This window comes from Dermacentor silvarum, chromosome 1 (genome assembly GCF_013339745.2).
Source record: "Dermacentor silvarum isolate Dsil-2018 chromosome 1, BIME_Dsil_1.4, whole genome shotgun sequence".
Classification (NCBI taxonomy): domain Eukaryota; kingdom Metazoa; phylum Arthropoda; class Arachnida; order Ixodida; family Ixodidae; genus Dermacentor; species Dermacentor silvarum.
In genome coordinates this window covers 366,504,022-366,526,031 of record NC_051154.1, presented here as the reverse complement: position 1 = coordinate 366,526,031, position 22,010 = coordinate 366,504,022, and the positions used below count along the sequence as shown (strand labels likewise).

At 46.5% G+C, this 22,010-nt stretch overlaps 1 pseudogene; it reads right to left on the bottom strand.

Annotated features, from left to right (window-relative positions):
- Positions 1 to 961: 961 nt before the first annotated feature.
- Positions 962 to 20,726, bottom strand: LOC119445239 (regulator of chromosome condensation-like; annotated as a pseudogene).
- Positions 20,727 to 22,010: the final 1,284 nt, after the last annotated feature.

Below are 22,010 nucleotides of genomic sequence, written 5' to 3'. Positions count from 1 at the left end.
GTCGAACCCGCGTATGACGCAAATACCTTAATTACATCCTTTATTTTCTGTGAGCATGCATTCATTACATGCTAATATTGGTTAGAAACATTTTAGCTTCATTTTATAACATACAATAATTACCGAAGTTTGACCTGCATTTCAAAACAGGGACAAATTTTCTATCCAAGCACACACAGGGAGAAAATAGCATTTTCTTTACTCGGCCAGTTTTTCACCTTTCAAGGTGGATTGTGCTGCCAGAAGTGAAAACAATGCACAGCATAACTATCCCCTTCAGGCACATTGCCTACACTAAGCTCATGAAAGTAAAGCACTTGTGAAATTATTTAAAATGAGTCGCAAGTACCTCGAAACTCTACCGACTGGATCTGTGCTTCAAGACTGAATAATATTTGTAAAGTGTTTTAGTAAAACAAGTTGGAAGGTAGAAATTTCGGTGGTTGCTTCTGGAGTCCCTTGTCTCCGTAGCAAGGTAACTTTTTTCCCCGTCATTGTTCTCACGTTTTACATGCAGGAACATGTCAAGTAGCTGGCACGCTGTCAAGTAAATGGCACACTTTCCAAGTGTGCCATTTATAAAATAGATCTCTCATCTGATGTTCTTGTAGAGAAGGGGTTCCCAAACAGGGTTCAGCAAATGCTTTTTTGGGGTTTTGCGAGCGGCCAGAACGGGACTGACACCATTCTTCCGTTGGGTGGATATTTACATTAGAATTAAACAATTAAAACAACCACTTTTGCAAGCCGGTAAGTTTTGCGAGAAAGATTCCTTCGTCGCAATGATTGCCGCAAGGCTGTGGATAAGCATATCAGTTAGTGGGGGTACCGCAGCACTCTGGGAAGACAGCCGAGATTCCCCCAAGACCAGAAAGTCGAGGAGCCAGATCTACCTTCTTCCAACTAATGCCTACCTCGCATCTCCTCAACAAAGAATGAAACCCACAACCTTGTGCCAAGTAATAGGACACCCACACAGACACCAAGATAGTGGCAATAAGTCAAACAGATTTATTTAAAATGTCACCGCCATCCTAAAAGCACAAGTAAGAGTCACAATTTCTGTAATAAAACTTTGTAGCATCAGTCGAACGCTAATGTCCAACCTTTAAAATATTTAAAACTTGCAATCAATGTTGCGCTCTGTCGCATATAAAAACAAAACAAAGTCAATGTAGCACTGTGCCATGTATAAATATGTAACAAAACAATGTATTGATGAAAGAAAAATAAATTTCCTGAAAGTGCTTGAATCATGTAGCAAGGATGACAGCATGTTGGCCACCTCCGGAGACGACCAGTGCCTTTTTGCCCTGTGAGCTTCCCTGCATTGACCTTTGGCTCAAACAAATCGTCACCACCATGGCCCAGTTGGCCGTTTGTGCCAAATCCCCAGGAGTGCAGACGACCTGCAAGTTAGTACACCACCGAGAGAGAGAGAGAGTTCTGTTACAATTCAGAAATGAGTCAAGCCTCAGTATAACTATGTACAGAGGTCAACACACATGCCTAGAATACACTCCTGACGGCAAAAGCAGCTACCAACGTTTGAGCCGACCACCAGGTCGAGAGAAACCAATGTCAACTGTAAATTTAGTCAGGTAACCTCACATACAGCCGATCTTGTGCCACGTCATCTTCAGATATCACCAGCGCAGTCCTGAGAACATGATTCGTGCATTCTAGAGAAGTGTGTTGACCTCTTTGACCTCCGTTTCACATATATGGGGGAACAATTTTTACAAACCAACTTTGGAGATAATTCTTCTCCTTGAGCTGGATTATTTGAAGAGGTGGACATTACTGGCACAGGAAATCGAAGCACATTCAACTCATTAACAAAAATACACTAACATTTTAATTACTTTACGCCACTTTAGGAATTTAGCTGGCGAGTTGCAAGGCTTATCCACGTGAAATGAATCTCCAGGATGACACCTTTTTCGAGATATTTCCTAAGTGCGGGACAAAATACACGGGCGTGGCAGTTACTTTTTTGCTTCAATGGATAAAAGTGTTTTGTTAAGAAAGTGGAACATTACATTTTTATGCCAAGTTTTATGGCACATAACTCAAAACTGGTGTCATTCTTGGAAATTTATTCCTAGTGGATACAACTTGCAAACTCATCAGGTACAATTTGTAAATTGCAAATTTGTGCCGTAGAGTAATTGAAAAGTAATGAAAATTTGCAAAACTAGTTGAATTCGTACACGTGATGTCCACCTTTGAATAATCCAGCTCAAGGCCTAGTATTTAGCTATCTACTACAGTCTACTTTTTAAATTCCAGAAAACTTCACCCCATATTCAGGATGTCACAGCTAAAAGTAGCTAATGTTTTAAAGACGACGGAGGGTGCTAGGAGGCTCAAACCAACTCAGTGGTGTTGGAGGATCGCATGTCCTAGTCTGTGGTATTTTTTCGTTTCGCAGTGTCAATTAATTAGTATAAACTAATTGCCCAACTTTTTAAATATTGGCTTCACCAAGACAGTGTCAATACGAAAGTCGTAGATCACATTTAAAAATGGCCGACTGAAGTGTTTGCAACTAAGTACCTTGTAATTGCCTTTAAAGAAAGCCGGCGAAATACAAAAACCACGTGATAGCACCACTAGTAAAGGACATTGTTTGCATGCTTTTTTCGAGACACACTCGCGTGCCGTGTCGCGATTGGGCGCACAGAGCGAGCGGCGGTGATGAGGGTGTGTCGTGCTTCGACGTGATGTGGCATAAACATATCATTTGCTCCATTGTGGAATGAAGCCCGAACACACAAGGCAAGAAAAAAATGAAAAGAAGCTCAGCCTTGATTAAATGTTGACTGCACATCTGTTTAATCGTAAAGGAAAATGCAATTGTCACATTCTTTTTTGTTTGCAATCATATCTTACTAGCGAGAGTTGCTGGCGAGTACCTTGCAGCCACCTGAAACGCTAAGCCTGTCCCGGAACCACTGTACAGATATGCGGATTTCGTTTTTTGATCGATCGTCTGGTAGCACTGATATAGTGGCGCTATCACTTGGTTATTTTTGTATTTCGCGGGCTTTCTTTAGAGGCAATTACAAAAACTCGATCAATGGTAGTTAGTTGCACACACTTCAGTCAGCCATTTTTTAATTAGTTTCTACTAATAATTTGACTTTGTGAAACGAAAAAACTACCACAGACTAAGACAAGCAATCCTCAACACCATTGAGTTGCTTTGAGCGTCCCAGCAGACTCCGTCATTTTTAAAACATTGACTACTTTTAGCTGGGGCACCCTGTATATACAGTAGAACCACGCTGCTACATTCCCGGGTGCTGAGATCAGCTGTTATGTAAATTTTCGCCAGTCCTGGCATAGCTCCCATAAGACCCAATGCATTGGTAACAACGGTGTTGCATTGCAACTGTGGGAACGTTCCCGCATAATGCGTTGTGAACTGCTACCCCGCGCCGGCCCGTGCAGCCATGTTGACTTTTCATGTTGCTTGTCTTAGTAGCTTGACGATGGGATTGGCCGCCCAAAGTGGCCGGGGCGACACTTATGACGTATTTTTGGTTTCCGCCAGCAGAAGCATGGCCTTTGAGATCCGTATCTGCTATCTAAGGAGGGTGTCTATGACACGTTGAGGCCCTAACATTGGTTTTGGCACATAGTTGTTCCGTGTAAACATCACAAGTGAGAGATGGGCCAGTTGGTGTGGTTTCATCTTCAGAAAAAACTAGCGCAAAAATTACGTGGACGAGCAAGAAACGATCAACACAGTGCCTGTGTTTGCAGTTTATGGCTCGTGCACATCTTTTTCGCTCTAGTTTTTTTTTGTTAACAAGGTTTCGTATAAAGTCCAAGGGCAATAACGCCATTGCCGCGCGCCATATGCTGTATGTGCGAGGGAAAGCGTGCGATGGGAGCTGACGACCGCAGCCAAATCTCTCGCGCACCAAAGAAAGCCGGCACTCTCTCCTTTTCCAGTTGATGTTGATGACGCGCTGGTACACGCTGTGACACATCACACTCGATGAGCGCAGACACGCGCTGTCAAACGCAGGCGGCGTGTAGAAGCGCCGCTGGAGAAGCGAGCGAAGTGACCTTCGTGCTGTTGTCTATCGCTTCAACGCAAACTGAGCGCCGAGAACACACCGCACGCACAAAGCTACGAGCCGCCGATGCACCTACACTGCTAGACTCTGCCCCAACGCAGATCGCTTTCAAGATACGGCCCGCGCGCTGCCGCGCAGTACACAGTTGATGCCAGAGTACAGTACAAAGCCGCCCCGCTATCCCTTCCCCCTCGCTCCCTCGCCGGTGCCTTGAGCGCAATGGAAGAAGGCGCGCTTCTTTCCTGCTTTTCTTGCGCGCAGGAGATTTAGACGCGGTCGTCGGCTCCCCTCACAAGTTTTCACTCGCACATACAGCATTCGGTGCGCGGTGACTGCGTTATCGCCCTTGTAGTTTGTACGGAACATGTATGAGCCCAAACCAATTTTAGGGCCACAACGCGTCATAGACACTATCTTTATATAGCAAATACGGATCTCGAGGGCCATACTTTTGCTGGCGGAAACCGAAAATACGTCATAGTTGTCGCCCCCGGCACTTTGGGCAGCCAATGCCATCGTCAAGCCACCAAGCCAAGCGACATGAAAAGTCAAAATGGCCGCTCGGGTGGGTGCGGGGTGGCATTTGCAACGCATGATGCGGGAACGGTCCCACAGTTGCGATGCAACAGCGTTGTTACCAATGCATTGGGTCTTTGGGAGCTGTGCCGGGACCGGCCGAAAACGACGTAATAGCTGGGAAAACGCAGCCCCCGGGAACGTAACAGCGGGGCTCTACTGTAACACTATACGACGCCATCGTGATGCTCGCTCTTCGTTTCCGATGCCTCGCGCTTGTGCGAAACGACACGCATCCACGCATCCGGTACCTGGTGTGACATTCCAAGGATGAGTGCTTTGATGGAAAACGGGTGCGCGTTACAATTGAGGGCGCATTAGAATCGAGTAAATACGGTAAGCGTTTCGTTTTCGAATTTTCGTGCCGAACTTGCATATAACGAAATCCTCTTTATAACGAAGTTTTTCGGGAATTCGTCAATTTCGTTATATCTAGGTTTAACTGTATAGCTAACAAGCGAATGTTTCCTACAACCTTTGTACGTAAAGTTTTGAGACAGATTTTTCTTCTCTAGAAATGATTCCCCAAAACAAATGTTGGTCGTATGTGTAGCGCCATCTTTTCGGGCTAACCTGAGCTATTTATGTTAATTGCTGTGGCAGCTGCTAGAAGGCACTACATGTAGAAATATACATCGTCACTAGTATGAGACAAAGACGTATGAGCTCCTTTGTGACGCTTATGGAAACGAGACATCATCGTGGGCGCGAGTTTTCGAGCGGCACATTAGGTTCGTTTCGCGGAGAACATCGGTGGAAGATGACACAAACCAGGGGCACCCTGCAACCTCACGGAATGAACACAACGTGGCTCGGATAAGGGATATCGTACAGCAAGACCGCACCATTACAGTCCGCATGCTATCAGATGCTCTCGACATTAGTAAGACAACATGCCACCAAATTTTGCGTGAGACTTGGGAAAATGAAATCTGAATGCCAGACTTGTGCTGCACTGCCTCACACAGGACCAGAAGGATGATTGTTGGAGTTTAGTGGCGCAAGGGCCAGGTATGGCCAAAGAGCGCCATGACAGTATTAGTTCGTATCAATACGATGGTAATGGCTTGTTAGTGGTAGATGAATAGGGAATTATATGAACATTAGATGTGGCATGGCTGTAAAGGGGCCTAAAATCAGTCGCTGTAAAGTGCGTAAAATCTATAAGTAATAAGATTATGGCAATGAGTGATTATGAGTACTATGGACATGAACAATGCATTGCAAAAGAATGATACGAGTTACAAAAAATTTAAGATACTTCTTCTTTCTGGGGTTTTACGTGCCAAAACCAGTTCTGATTATGAGGCACGCCGTAGTGGAGGGCTCCGGAATAATTTCGACCACCTGGGGTTCTTTAACGTGCACTACAACGCAAGCACACGGGCGTTTTTGCATTTCGCCTCCATCGAAATGCGGCCGCCGCGGCCGGGATTCGATCCCGCGATCTCGAGCTCAGCAGCGCAACGCCTTAGCTGACTGAGCTACCCCGGCGGGTGTAAAATTTAAGATACAAGAATTGGCCAGAAACACAAGTGCCTAAACAGAGCCCTTGAAACACAAGGGCCTGGAGGCATGTGCAGTTAAAAAACTATCGCAGCAACATCCTCTAGAGAGAGGATGCACTACGAACTTATTGGGCTAATAACATGTAACACAACATCTTTCAAGAAAGCAAGGACTGCGTTGGTGCTAAAAAGTGGTTCTTTACCGAGAAACATAGCGGGATGCAGAGGGACGCAATAGCGATATGCGAGAGGAAAATGTTTCTTTCTTTCTCTTTCGGCTTCCCGACACTCCAAGAGGACGTGGAGGACAGTGAGCCTGTCGCCACATCTACCACATGTTGGAGGATCATTTCCATTCAATAGAAAATTGTGAGTACCATATGTGTGTCCTATTCTGAGACGACAGAATAGGACATCAGTTCGTCGTGTTTTAGTTGTACAGGGCCAGAAACCTAACTGTGGCTTAATCAAGTGGAGTTTATTAGTTGTTTCAGCAGTCCCACAGACGCTGCCAGTGGCCTCGCAGTTTCCTTCGCAAAAAAGGCTTCAGATCTGTGGAGGAAATAGCAGCGGCAGGATTAATAGCTTGCGATGTAGTTGATGTGGCCAACTGGTCTGCTAGCACATTGCCCTCGATGCCTCTATGGCCAGGCACCCAGCATATTATTACATGTCTACGAGATTGGTAAATGTTACACAAGAGTGAGTAAAGCTCGATAACAACAGGATTCTTATGCTTTTGTAAAGATGTTAGCGCTTTTACAAGACTCAACGAGTCTGTGAATATTATTGCCTTTTGTAGTTTCAATTTCTCTATATGCTTCACCGCAGACAGTACTGCATAGGCTTCTGCGGTGAAAATGCTTGTTAGGGGGTTTAATACGTCGGATTTTGAAAAAGAGGGGCCAACCGCGGCGTAAGATACGCCAGCATGGGACTTGGATGCGTCGGTATAGAATTCCGAGCACGAGTACTTCGATTGAAGTTCGCGGAAATGCATTGCTATTTCGAGGTCGGGAGCATGCTTTGTGACCTCTACAAAGGATAGATCACATTCTATCACCTGCCACTTCCAGGGCGGTGACAGCTTAGCTGGGGCATTAGGCGATGTTCTAGAAGTGGGACATCCATCTCTTCGCTAAGTTCTCTTACACGCAGTGAGAAAGGCCGCCTCATAGAGGGTCGATTATAGAAAAGCGTTGAACACTTCAAATCATTAAGGGTTGTAAAACAAGGATGTTCCCGATCGGAGTGGACTTTGAGAAAATAGGTGAAGCTGATGTATGTTCTCTGGAGGTGGAGTGACAACTCATTCGATTCCACGTATAAACTTTCGACGGGGCTTGTTCTGAATGCGCCAGTGGCCAGGCGGATACCTAGATGGTGGACAGGATCTAGCATTTTTAGCGCGCTAGGGGCGGCAGAGTGATATACTACGGCACCATAGTCCAATCGTGACCGAATGAGGCTCTTGTGAAGATTCATTAAACACTTCCTGTCGGTGCCCCAGGATGTGTGAGATAAAATTTTCAGTAAGTTCATTGTTCTTAGGCATTTCGCCTTGAGATGTTTTATGTGGTTGATGAAAGTAAGCTTACAGTCAAGTATGATGCCTAAAAATTTGTGATCTTTGTTTATAGGTATTTGTTGTCCATACATTTCGATAGTGGGATCTGCAACGAGACCTTTCTTCCTGGTGAAAAGAACACAAGAACTTTTGTGGGGGTTTATTTTGAACCCGTTTTCGTCTGCCCACTTTGACACTTTGTTCAACCCCTGCTGTACCTGTCTCTCGCACACTGCGAGGTTACAGGACTTGAATCCTATTTGTATATCGTCCACATAGATGGAATAAAAAATAGCGGGTGGTAACGAAGCACGAAGCGTGTTCATTTTAACGATAAAGAGTGTGCAGCTGAGCACGCCTCCCTGGGGTACACCAGTTTCCTGCACAAAAGGTCGTGATAGAACATTGCCAACTCGAACACGGAATGTGCGATTCAGCAGATAACTTTCAATTATATTTAACATATTACCACGTATACCAAAGTGGGAGAGGTCTCTCAGTATTCCAAACTGCCATGTGGTGTCATAGGCCTTTTCCATGTCTAGGAATACAGACAGAAAGAACTGTTTGTGAACAAAAGCTTCGCGTATCTGCGCCTCGATACGTATCAAATGGTCAGTGGTGGACCGACCCTCGCGAAAGCCGCACTGGTATGGGTCAAGCAGTTTGTTTGATTCAAGGAAATGTAATAGGCGACGGTTTATCATTTTTTCGAAGACTTTGCAGAGACAGCTTGTTAGCGCTATTGGTCGATAACTCGATACAGACGATGGATCCTTCCCCTGCTTCAGGATAGGGATCACTATGGCCTCTTTCCAGGCAGAGGGGATCTCGCCGGAAATCCATATAGAGTTATACAGACAGAGAAGGGTTTTCTTCGTTTCAGAGGGCAGGTTCTTCAACATTTCATATAATATGCGGTCAGGGCCTGGGGCAGATTGGTTGCAACAGGCGAGTGATGCCTGAAGCTCTGCTAAAGAGAAAGGCAAGTTATAAGGCTCGTTCCCGGTGCTCTTTCGGTCTAGTTTTTGTTTTTCTATTGCTGCTTTGTGTTTTGTAAATTCTGGGGAATAGTGCAATGAACTGGACACATGTTCAAAGTGTGCACCCAGGTGGTTTGCTTGGTCTTCCAAGCTGTCGCCCTGTGTGTTTACCAAAGGGACTGAATATGTTTGTCGTCCTCTCACCTTGTTAACCCTGTTCCATACTTTGGCCTCATCTGTATACGAGTGTATACCTGATAAAAACTTCTGCCAGCTCTCTCTTCTGGCCTGTCGGCGCGTTCTCCTGCCTTCGGACTTTACCTTCTTAAAATTGATAAGATTCTCCGCAGTAGGAGAATCGCGTAGCAACCCCCACGCTTTGTTCTGTTTTCTACGAACGTTCCTACATTCGTCGTTCCACCATGGGACACGGCGTTTGCATGCCGCACCACTCATTTCGGATATGCATTTAGAAGCGGCATCAATTATGAAGGAAGTAAAATATTCCACAGCAGCATCAGTTCCTAACGAAGACATGTTGGCCCAGGAGATGCTACTAGTAAGATTTCGAAATTTCTCCCAATCGGCTGTGTCAATCTTCCATCGAGGGGCTTGTGGTGACGGCTCAGTTTTGGTTGTTCGCAGTAGTATTGGGAAGTGATCGCTCCCGTACGGATTTTTGGTAACTTCCCATTTAAGTTCAGATAATAGAGACGGGGAAGCTATGCTAAGATCAATAGAAGAAGAGGTTCTGTTTGCGAGACAGTAAAATGTAGGTTCCTTCTTGTTTAGGAGACACGCGCCAGAGGAGAAAAGAAATTGTTCAACAAGACGACCTCGCGCATCGATACGAGAGTCGCCCCACAGACTACTGTGCGCATTGAAATCGCCAAGAACAAGATAGGGTTCTGGCAATTCATCTATAAGGGACTGAAATTCATGTTTATGTAAGTGGTAATGGGGGGGTATGTAAAGTGAGCAGATGGTGATGAGCTTGTTTAGAAGAACAAGTCGAACTGCCACTGCTTCAAGGGGCGTTTGCAGCTGCAAACGTTGACATGCTATGCTTTTGTGAATTACAATGGCAACACCGCCTGATGATGCGAGAGCATCGTCGCGATCTTTACGAAATGTAACATACTGTCGGAGAAAATTTCTATGTTTCGATTTTAAGTGCGTTTCCTGTACACACAGCACTTTTGGATTGTGTTGGTAAATAAGTTCTTGGACATCGTCGAGGTTCCTAAGGCCTCTGACGTTCCATTGAATGATTTGTGTATCCATAATTAAAGTAAACTGGTGCTGTGTGTACTAAAAAAGGAAATGTTGCTTTAGATTACAGAGCCCTTTCCAGGCCCTGTAACGCGGGATTTGTCCTTTCTGAAGCGGTCGAGGGAACCTCGCCGCTCCTTAGGCGCTTGGTGCGCCGTCGGGATGGGTGTGGTGTCCATTGCTTCTTGTGAAGCGCCGGACACGCGCTCTTGCGAGCGAGAAGTTTCGCGGGAAAGTCTCCCCGCGAAGGACGAGGCATTCGCGCCCACCAGCCCTGAGGTCGATGGGGCTGCTTTTGGGCCCGAGCTGCGCCGGCTGTTGCTAGCGCCAGCAGGGGCCGGTGAGGGTGAGGCAGCCTTGACTGCACCCACCGTGGGAGCTGCTGGCGGGCCTGCGGGTTCGCTACGCGAAGCGCAGGCTGCCACCGAGGACTGGTGTTGTGCCGGCAACCCTACGGTAACCGGGCCTGTTTGCTGGTTGGGTGGAGTAGGCTTAGCGCCTTCCACCCTGGGGGCAGGAGCCACAAGCGACAGCTCGCTGCGTGCGGGCTGTGCAGGTGGCATTAGCCGCTGCGACGCTGCCCCTTGACGCGCCACATCAGCATAAGTAGTCGTGTGGAATGGTGAGCACCTTTTGCGTGCTTCCCTGAACGATATATTTTCACGGACTTTCAGTGTTATAATTTCCTTGTCTTTTTTCCAACTTGGACAAGACCGGGAGTACGCTGGATGCTCACCATCGCAATTAACGCAGTGAGGTGTGGCCTCGCAATTGTCTGAGGCATGACCTTGTACTCCACACTTAGCACAGGTGAGTCGACCACGGCAGCTCTGCGAGCCATGGCCGAATCTTTGACATTGGTAGCAACGCCTAGGGTTTGGTATGTAAGGTCTTACAGCTATCTTTGTGTAGCCTGTTTCAATGGTTTGTGGCAATTCGCTCAATTCAAAGGTAAGTATCAGATGTTTCGTGGGGATTTCTTTGTTGTCCCGTCTCATAAGAATGCGATGCACATTCGTGACGTTTTGCTCCTTCCATCCTTCCAACAGTTCAGTTTCAGATAGGTCGATGAGGTCTGCTTCTGATACTACCCCCCGTACTGTGTTCATGGACCGATGCGGTGAAACGGTAACTGGGACATCACCAAAAGTGACAAGTTTGCCGAGTCTATTGTATTGTTCTTTGTCACGTAGTTCAAGAAGAAGGTCCCCGCTTGGCATTTTGGTGACCTTGTAGCCAGGGCCTAGTGTGTTGGTCAAGCTTTTTGCAACTACAAATGGGGATATGGTTCTTGCTAGTTTTTCGGTTCTTTGACTATGTACTACTTGGAATCGGGGGAAAATGTCTTTTGGTCTGGTGAACAAGTTCAGAATATCATCGGTGCGTCCCCTCTTCTGAGGGAGACGATCAAGAAGTCGGGGAAAAGCGGGTGTTCCCATAGCAGTTTGGTGTATTTCGGCAGCAATGGCAGCCACCCACCACGGAGTCCAACAAGGGGACGCTGCAGCACTTAACGTGTAAGGCTGCAGGCGCCAGCCGTACATTGCCGCTATAACCTTATATATAAACCCAAGGGAGGGCACCTACACAAGGTTAACCCAAGCCGCCTATGGAAATTGAGGAAGTAACAGAAGAGAAGAGATGACAGGACAGTGAAGACAGAAAAATATAGCAGAGAAAGATCGGAGAGGGGGACAGGAAAAGGCGACCACCGATTTCCCCCGGGTGGGTCAGTCCGGGGGTGCCGTCTACGTGAAGCAGAGGCCAAAGAGGTGTGTTGCCTCCGCCGAGGGGCCGTAAAGGTCCAAACACCCGGCATCGGCTCAACCCCCAGGATCCCCTTTTCCCCGAACACGGCTAAGCCGCGCACGGTTAGACGCGGGAGGGTCCAACCCTCATGTGCTCGGGTCCGTGGTGTCGCAACACACACAGGACCAGAAGGACACGCGGGCATCAGTGAGTGCTAATTTTCTCTCCAAGACAGAGAAGGATGCTGCATTCGTCGACTGCATCACTGCTGAAGACGAAACATGGTGTTTTTAATACGATCCTCAAACAAAGAGGCAGAGTGCCGAATGGCGATCCACAAGCCCTCCGGAGTCGAGAAAGGTGTGGCGACAGAAGACCAAAACAACGACGATGATGATGGTTTTTTTCCGATGCCAGAGATGTCATACACCACGAATTCATCCCACAAGGGCAGACGGTGAATCAGGAGTTTTACAACCGCATACTCCAACACATGGGTGATGCACTGCGACGCCGTTGACCTGAGTTATGGGCATCTGGACAATGCAGCCTTCTCTATGATAACGCAAGGCCGCGTACTGCTTTCAGCTTGACAAAATTTCTCGCCAAGCACAGCAATACTGTAGTTCCCCAACTGCCATACTTGCCTGACCTCTCCCCCATCCCATTTTTTCCTGTTTTCTCATGCGAAGAGAGCCCTAAAAGGTCGCTGGATGGGGAGCGTGGAGGCCGTTCAAGACGCCACAACAAAGGAGCTGACAGCCCTGCCAAAAGAAGCGCTTTCCAACTGTTTCCAAGACCTCAAGAAGTGGTGGAAGCTGTGTATACACTGCAAGGGAGACTATTTAAAAGGAGTGCTGCAGAAATGGTTTCAATTTTAAACACATTTGTTTAATGGACTCATTCTCGGAACTTTACGGACAAAGGTTGTCGTTTATACGGCGACGATAAAACTACTATCCTTACTTTGTATAGCTGTCTACTAATTTGCTATTGCAAGCGATGCTTCGGCTTTCGGGCGAATCTGCGACTTTTTTAAAACATAAGAATTAAAATAAAATTGTGCGCAGTTCACCACTACTCAAATTTCTCAATTTTTTTCGATTGCATGGCTGTTGTGTTTCCCAGCTCTTACGTTTTTTTTATGGTCCCGTGAAAAACGTATCAGCAGGGTTCTACTCCATGAGGTTTCATGTACATAACAGGTAACTTTTCAAGGCCTAGTGCAATGGAAAGTAATAAACACTTAGTCTGTTAACAAGTCTGCTAAATACCGTATGGACTCATGTAAGGGCTGCACTTTTCCTGCAATTTTGACGAGGTGTGGCCCTTACGCGGGACCGAATGTGTTCTTCAAAGTGGTGCCAGCCCAGCCAGTGACTTGTGCACTCATGAACGACATCGGGGCACCGAACGCAATTGCTTCACCATTGGAAATATTTTTCTGCAAATATTGGGCTGCCAAGTTGTGGCTGCAGCCCATACACGAGTGCGGCTCTGCCCCCCCACTTCCTCCTCCTCTCCCCTTGCTCATGCTGGAAGACTGCTCATAAAGCCACCATCCTACTCAGCTCATCCTCTCACGCTTTCACTCTCGCACAAAGCGCACAGCGCATGCGATGCAATAGCATAGTACTAAACTTGGACTTTATACGGAACGTGCTGCTTCGCTTTGGCGATCGCTCTTGGCCGCATAGCACGCGATTTCAGAGGTGCTCACGCAAACAGTCGCTTGTAATTTAACCATCTGCATCTGCAGAAGCTTCCATTTATTGTATTGCTTTATTCATTTATTGGCAGGAAAATTTCATTATAGAGCAAAATCTCGTTACAAGAGACACTCAAGGGACCCGGGAAACATGTCTCTTGTAACCAAAAATTAAAAACACTGAGGAGTTCGACTGAATCCCTTTACTATACTTAGCATCAAAGTGTGTTTAAACACATCTACAGGAAATTGGTCAGGATGGCTTAAAGAAGTCATTCATAGTAGTTTGTTTTTTAGTGACTGCAGATTGTATTAGCTCTTTCCCAATTTCTGGAGGAAAAGCACTTCACTTTGCAAGACTTCCTGTTGCTCACAATACAACTGCTGACACGGAAATCCAACTCAATGGTACCCTGTCGCAGAATCGGTGTGGGAGTGGGACAGTGATTATAAAAGCATAATGAAAGACAGTTCTTTGCAATTTGTACGCGTAGCCATGCGAGAAAATGACATCCGGCTGCGGAATGGAACAAAATCGAGCAGAGAGAATGAAGAACACAGCGTGTACCGGTTGGTACGATGTTGGCTGTGTTGCGTGAGCATGTCTGGGTTGTGTCTCTTCTGATTATTGATATCGAAAGAGGCTGGCACATCTTTTTCCTAACATTTCTTTGCTGCACAAAGTCAACAGTGCATTTGCCATGTTTGTTCGGCAGATAGTTCCATGCTTCGGATTTGGACTACAGTTGAACCCACCTATGACAATATTAAAGTGCCACGAAAATTCCATTGTTATAACTGATAATTGTTATAACCCGGTTATATGAAAAAATCGAAATAAAGGGATGGCATAGCTGTTGTGAGAAAACTAATGACGGGGAGGCCAGTGCCCCTCCCCAGCACTTTCCTCAATTCAGCTTCTGATCGTGGCGACTCGTTTAACTGTTCAATTCTGCTCCCCCCCGCCCATTCCAATCACATGTAACAAGCCAGAGCAGTCGGCGTTCAACAATGGCACTGATATAACTGCAAAGCAGGGTCAAGGGCGGCAAGTGACATGCGAGCTCCACTGAGGCATCGCTTTGGTGGCGTCAAAAGGGGCCTTTTAAATAATGCGACAAGGTTCCCACGGCAGCCCCTCAGCTTGAGAAGTCCAGAAGAAATGCTGGGCCGAGATCTCCACAGGCATCTCGCCACATACTTCTCACTGACTTGCACGAGAAAACCCTGTCCATCCACTTTGCTTGCTTTACGTGAAGCTTGCAGACAGCCTTCTACAAGGCATCCCAGTGCTGCACGTAGTGCAGCAGAATGTCCCTCATGTAAACGAAGCCCCGGAGAGACTGAATAATTTGCAGGGCTTCCTGCGAGGACAACGTTGAGGCAGCCTGCATTACCGCGTAATCGCTGCCGTCGTCGCAACATCGCCTGATCGGTTAGAAGAACTTCAGTTACAAAGCAGCGCTATCAGCACAGTTGGCACGGTCCATAGTGTTTCGGAGGGTGGTGCAGCGTAGAGCTATGGGCTCAGCCCATTCGTTTTCGGAGGGGTGGAAGGGCAACAGGAGAGAGGTGCGCGAAGCTGGCTATGCAGAGAATGCTGGAAAACAGAGCGGCGGCATGCAGCGGCTCAAATTTCTTTTTTTCTTTTCAAGGATTTCACATTCCATTATGTTCTGGCACGGACACCCAGTGGCCCGATTTTGTTGGTATAACCGATAATGCGGCTTGGGGGCATTGTAGTAAGCCGGTTATTTCACCATAAGAAACAAAGAAAAGTTGACTGAATGAGTGCAGCAGCTTCTCATTGTTCTAACCAAGATATTGTTAAAACCGGTATCCTTATAAGCCGTTTCGACTGTAGTCGCATCAGTGATGCAGTGAACACCCTTGCTGTTGAGTTATCCCGGCTGCTATGCTGCATTTTCGTGGTCCCGACTGAAAGCCAAATGATCCTAAGTATTATGTTACCATTTGATAGGTTGCTATTCTTTTGAATTACTGCATCTCACATTGCGTTTGGACGTCGCAGTCACGTAATTTTACTGACGAAGAGGCAAATAACTCATACGCATTGCTACGCAGATGACAAACATATAATAAAACCTCGTTACTTTGGGAAATCAGGTAATTCGGTTAATTCGAGAAATCGGTTATTTCAGGAAATCGAACTCATTATCTGGTCCCGGCCAGCGTATGCATTATTCAATGCAATCAAACTCTTGTTAATTTGGACTTATTTGGCCGCATATAGGTTAATTCGCACAACTTTTGGAGCTCGGCGAGCGAGGAGTGCCACAAATGCGCGATGCAAAAGAGCAAGAACGGCGCTAGCGTCCAACCGAAACGAAGCGGCAGAGTCCGCATCGCCATAGTCATCAACTGAAATCGTACGTGAATCAGAGCAACGCCGAAATGCTTCGTGTCTTTAAAGCCTGTATTGCGTTTACCACCGCGCATAGCACCACATTGGCTGCGGGCTTTTATAATTACGTAGTCATCAACGATTGCGTCGATAGCAGCTGCGGTTTTCTCCGCAGCGGTTGCGGCGAACAGTAGTTTCGTTTTTACTCGATATGCGCATTGGCCGCGTGCCTAAAAAACTGCTCAGTCGCCATCGATGACAGCATAGATAGCAACAGCGGTTTCGTCCGCAGTTGTTGCAGCAAATGGTAGTTTCGTTCAGACTCTGTGCGTGTTAGGCGCGCCACGCAGTCGCCGTTCATAATCGCATCAATAGCGGCCAGTTTTCTCCCCAGCGGTTGCGAGAAACACTTGTATGTTTTGACTCAGTGCAAAGCTGTCGAGGTTGAAGAGCACTGGCTACATCGCAATGTGCGTGCGATAGTACAAAGCATGTCGCAAATGAAGGCGTGCACAGCCAGCCGTGCTGCAAGTCGCGAGGGCTCGATCACCGCTGCGAGAGCCAATGAGTCACGAGATGACGAGAATTTCAGCTTCCGCTCTGCTTTTGTGCAAAATAGCAAGAGCAGTTACTCACTCATTCACTAAATAAAAGCGCGTTGACGTAGTAAGCATTTGCTTTGCTTTCTGGATACCCTTGATAATTCGACATTCGGTTCACTCAAAATTTTTTTTTCGCTCCCGTGAAATCCGAATTAACGAAGTTTTACTGTATACTCAATAAGCCTGTCAAGCCCTACCCACGGCCCCGCCCCAGAATGATGGAAGTATGTGATCGTCAGTGCCAATAAGGGCGTTGTTGACGGTTGCTGAAAGTTAGCTTTGCCGCAATACAGTTGTGTCATGTGGTGAAGCATATTAAAATGAAAAGGGGTCACTGTCGCAAACCCTAGTGCAGGGGCCGTATTCTGCAACGCTTCGGTTTTTGAAGAATTCGGTTTGCGTGCAGCGATTGGTTGCCACCTGGGTGACGCCATCGCCTCAGGGCGCAAACGCATTTTTTGATCACGTCACGCACATGTCAATCACGTGGAAACCGAATTTGTCGACTGCTACGAAGCGAAGCCGCGCGTGCTGCTTCGGTCCGATCCGAAGCGCGGTGTGCCGTGTGCAGAGCCTGTGCGTGCCGTTGCACGGTCAAGATCGCGGCACTCGGAGCAAAATGACGGCGTGTGCGGTGCCTGTGGCACCTGTTATCGTGCTTTTAGCAAGCCTCCGTGATACACAGCGATGACGTCGACAAGACGCCTTTCAGATGACAGACGAGGGATTCAGGCGACAATTCAGATTCTCAAAAGAGACAGTGCTCCGACTGTGCGAGGAACTTGAGTGTGTATTTTGGCCGCAACGCGAAGTTAGCGTACGATGTCCCACCTAGCGGCATAAATGAGTCAACCGAAGTAAACAAAATTCGTTAAATCACTCACCGCCAGTACAACTCACACGTTTCATAATGAAAAATATAAACCTCATCAATACCATGAACAAATTATTTTTATTTACCAAGAATCGCTCGTAAATTACTATATTTTTACTCCGTTTGTGACGTTAACTCCCACAAAAGAAAACCCTCGCGCCGATTGGCCTCTGTCCTTCCACTTGTTTTCATTACGTCAACGGACCGCCCCAATGTGACGCCACTGCCAAACCGAATCCTTCGAAAACCGGAGCGTTGCAGAATACGGCCCCAGGAACGAAAAAAGTAGGAAAAATAGCATAGTATGTGTGACTTAATTACACATTAGAGCACACACAACCTCTGGTCCCAATAAGAATACTGACGTCTAATAATTGCAGTGGCAGTCACTCAGAATTGTTTCTGACGTTGCTATAGCAATTCAGGCCCTACCTGTTACATTTTCCTGGTGCTCGAGTTTTCCCCACGGTCTGTCGAAAAATATAACGAGGTTCTACTGAAATTGTGGCAACTTGTTGCTTATTGCACGCTTGACCTGGTGACCAAAGTCAGGTTTTGAAAGAAGCAGAGTATGGAAGCACGACCAAGCTTGCAAAATTTGATTTTAGCAGTGCAATTTTGCAAGCAGAGGAAAGCCAAGACGACCACCTATTTTCCACGAGGAAGGAACTAATTAGGATGCTGTTTCTGTGCTTCTTGCTTAACTGGAAGTTTAGTCCAAAGGTTCTGGAGGTCCCCGTGAACATTGTATTAACAGAAGTCGACAGCACTACTTCAGTAGTATTACTACTGAAACACCTTCAGAAAAAAAATATATTTCCACAACATAGACCAACCTTTGCCATCAATGGTAAATGAGACCGCCTCTCCATATGAGGCCTCCAAGCAGCCAGAGAGGTCAGGCACTTGGGCAGGGGTCTCCTGGTCTTCATTACCAGCAGGCACGGACGCCCCGAGTCCAAGCCGACCGTAGCCTTTGCGGCCGAGGGTGAAGACAGCCTTCCTCACTCAGGAGCAGTGTGTGGTGCTGGCCTCCGCTGACAAGTTGCCACCTGAAAGAACAAAAACATGTCACATCAGGTTTGTTCGATTCACCTGCACCACTGTACACTGGTTCACGGTGATGCACAAGAGAAGTGACAAAATTCGGCTGCTTAACTTCAGCAGTGCCGCCACAAAGCGACACTTGAAACGAACAATGAGTTGCACGTGCTGGCATTATGTTTTGTCCACCTAAAGTGCGCCACAGATCAGGTTGAGAGGTCCCGAACCGCAGGTATAGTCAGCCTTCAAGGTGTGAACACACCCCGTGTTGCGTAGGCACAGAAGAAGCACGTAAGCGGGCTTTCAATGGCAATTAAGGCCACGTGCTGCATCGTTTGCTGCACTGTTGCTTAGCACCTGCACGTCTGCACCGTATGTCGGGAGGATGCAGAAAAATCGTGAACCAGCCCAAAACCAAAACAGCTATTTTTTCTTGATACTGTGGTCAGATTGGCACACTGTCTTGCTGGTGGTGTCCCAATATAGAGAGGTGTGCTGCAAGGAGTGAAAAATTTCTTAAATTTGTGCCAGGACCATACCTTCCATGACCGTGGCGTGTCAACAAAGCACGCTGGTGGTCGGAAGTATGCAGATATAGGGTGTCTATTGCAGCTGTTAGTGGGCCGTTGCCATCAGCTGTCAATGCGTTTTGCAGCCGCAGCTTGAAAAGATAATTATGCACCAAAGTTGCAACATATTATGTAGGCGGGAACGATGACATATCAAAGAGGATTCTACTAATACACAGGAGTCTATGAGCATTTTTGTCAGGACTGGGCTTTAGCTAGACATTATACCCAGGAAAACATATGAAGTGGGAACACATCAGCGGGGTTCTACTCTATATTCGTGTTCAATATATGTATTATGTTGAACTGTATTGTGTAAAGGCGACACCCAGTTGTACAGTAAAACCTCGTTAGTTCGGATTTGTTGAGACCAAAAACTGAATGTTGGTTAATTGAGGGTATCAAGAAAACAAGCAAATGAATACTGTCAACATGCCTTTATCGACTGAATAAATCAGCAAATCTTGTTTATTTTGCACAAAAGTAGTGCAGAAGCTGCAATTGTTCCCGAAGAATGGAAGACGACTTTGGTTGTACCCATTCACAAAAATGGCCCGAAGTCATGGTAGCCAATTATAGGCCAATTTCCTTATGCTGTATAGCTTATAAAATACTGGAACATATTGTGTACAGTAATATGATAAAACATTGAGAAACTAATAATTTTTTCTTCCAGAATCAACATGGGTTTCGTGCTGGTGTTTCATGTACCACCCAATTAATAGAGCTATTTCTGACCTTGCCACTGCGGCTGACAATAGATTGCGGACTGATGCAATATTCTTAGACTTTAGAAAAGCATTAGATTCTGTTTCGCATGAACTATTAAAGCACAAACTGTCTGCTCTCAGCATTGATCAAAATATTTTGAAATGGATTGGTGATTACCTCAACAGAAAACAATGCGTTGTCCTGGGGGGAAAATCTAGATTTGTGGAAGTGACTTCGGGTGTGCCACAAGGCTCGGTATTGGGACCATTATTCTTAATTTTCATCAATGACATCGCGTCTAATATTTCTTCCAGTGTCGGATTATACGCGGATGACTGCGTAATATACAGGGCAGTCAGTACAGATAGTGACATGCAATCACTTCAACAAGATCTTGATTATGTCACCTTATGGTGTAGCACATGGGAAGTACATCTCAACGCAGATAAAAGATACCACGTAACATTTAGCAAAGGGAAGCGCATACTGAACACATGGTACACAGTCGGTAATAAGGTACTTAAAAACGTACTCGAAGTGAAATATCTAGGGGGGCTTCTTTTGGAGGATCTTTCATTTCATCAGCATATCAATAACACCATTAAAAAAGCAGCCAGCATGCTTAGCCTTGCTATTCGGAATCTGCGTGGCGCTCCTCAAATACTGAAAATGGCGGCGCACCGATCACTAGTAAGACCACACTTAGAATAAGCGTCCAGCTAGTGGGACCCCCATCAAAAATGCCTCATTGATAAAATTGAAGCTATACAGAATCGTGCGGTGAGGTTTATATTAAAACAATATTACCGGAGAGCTAGTGTCATACAAATGAAGGCCAGCATTAGAATCAAACCTCTTGACAGAAGGCGGAAGGAAAACCGGCTAAAACTAATGCATGCAATTTATAATAACTCAACTCGTATGGACAAATTTAAATATATAAAACCTCCCCACTACACCTCAAGCAGGAGGAATAACAGCTGTAAAATTAGAGAAATTAAATGTCGTGCAAATTACATGAAACACTCTTTCTTTGCAAAGACACTATTTGAATGCAACACTTTACCAGAGGAGGTGGTCACAGCTGACAGTGTCCACTTCGCTCATCTGATCACTAACTTGTAATTAATATAGTTATTCTTGCACTGTGCTGTTTTATGGTTTGTATAACACTTTCTGAAATTACGAATGCCTCGTTTTATGATCATTATACTGTCATGAGCTCGTGACAATTTCTTGAACTGTTTGTCTGTTTTGCATATTTGTTTTTTTTTATCTCTACCCACTCTCCTGCTGCAATGCTTCGGCGCTGCAGGATATGTTGTAAATCAATGAATAAATTCCAGTCATCTCACAACTGATCAGCGCTCGAAGCAGTGAAGTGCTCGCGACTTCTTTTGAAGCACAGCCCCAGCACGCATCGTCATCCGAGATGCGCTTATATTGCGATAGCAATTATATGGACACTTCAAGCACATTTTTGCCATCGCCGTCGTAGCGATGTTTTGTCCAATGGCGATAAAATCATTGCCGCGCGACGTGCATTGTGTGTGCGAGTGAAAGCGTGCGAGGGTGAGCTGGCAGCCGCAGCTTAATCTCGTGCACGTGAGAGAGGAAGCCGGCCAGAAGCGCAGTCTTCGTTCATGCACAAGGAACGGGGAGGAGGCGTCGGGAGGTTGCGTTCTGCTTCCGTGGCTGCTGCTCATGGAGCTATCTTGAAAGCGACCTGCGACGCAGCCGAAGTGTGGGCCCGTGGGAGCCTCATCTGCGATCTGCGATGGGCCAAAGTTAAGTCGGCAAGTGCCAGTAGCTTCGTATGCACTGCGCTTTCGACGAGTTCGCGTTAAAGGGAGAGCCAGCGCGAAGGTCAATTTGCTTGCTGCCATGCTTTATCACTCCAGCGTTTGGCAAGCTCCCGCAGTCATCGAGCGAGATGTGTTCATGTTTATCTGTGTGCGCATGACACTGTGCTTGTATTTAGTTAGTAAGTGAATATTTACAACTTTATACGGCTGATAAAACTACTATCCTTATTTCGTATAGCTGTCTACTAATTTGCTATCGCAATCGATGCTTCGCCTTGCGGGCGAAACCGACTTTTTTTACTAGTGCGTGCACATCCTGATCATGGCCAGTGAGCTGCTCACCAACATATCGCGGCCAACCGTATTGCTATAAGCAATTTCGCTTATTTGTTTCACAGCATGTGGGACACTGTGGTAACTGACACCACCAGGGGGCACGCGAGGTACAATAAAAAGCAGAGCGCATGACCTGTGCGGCCAGTATGCTTACGCCCCTCACAGCGGATACTGTGTCTTCATTGCCGTGCGCTATGGCCGCGGGTCCGGTCACCACAACTGGCGACGAGGGAAAATGCTTCAAGTAAAC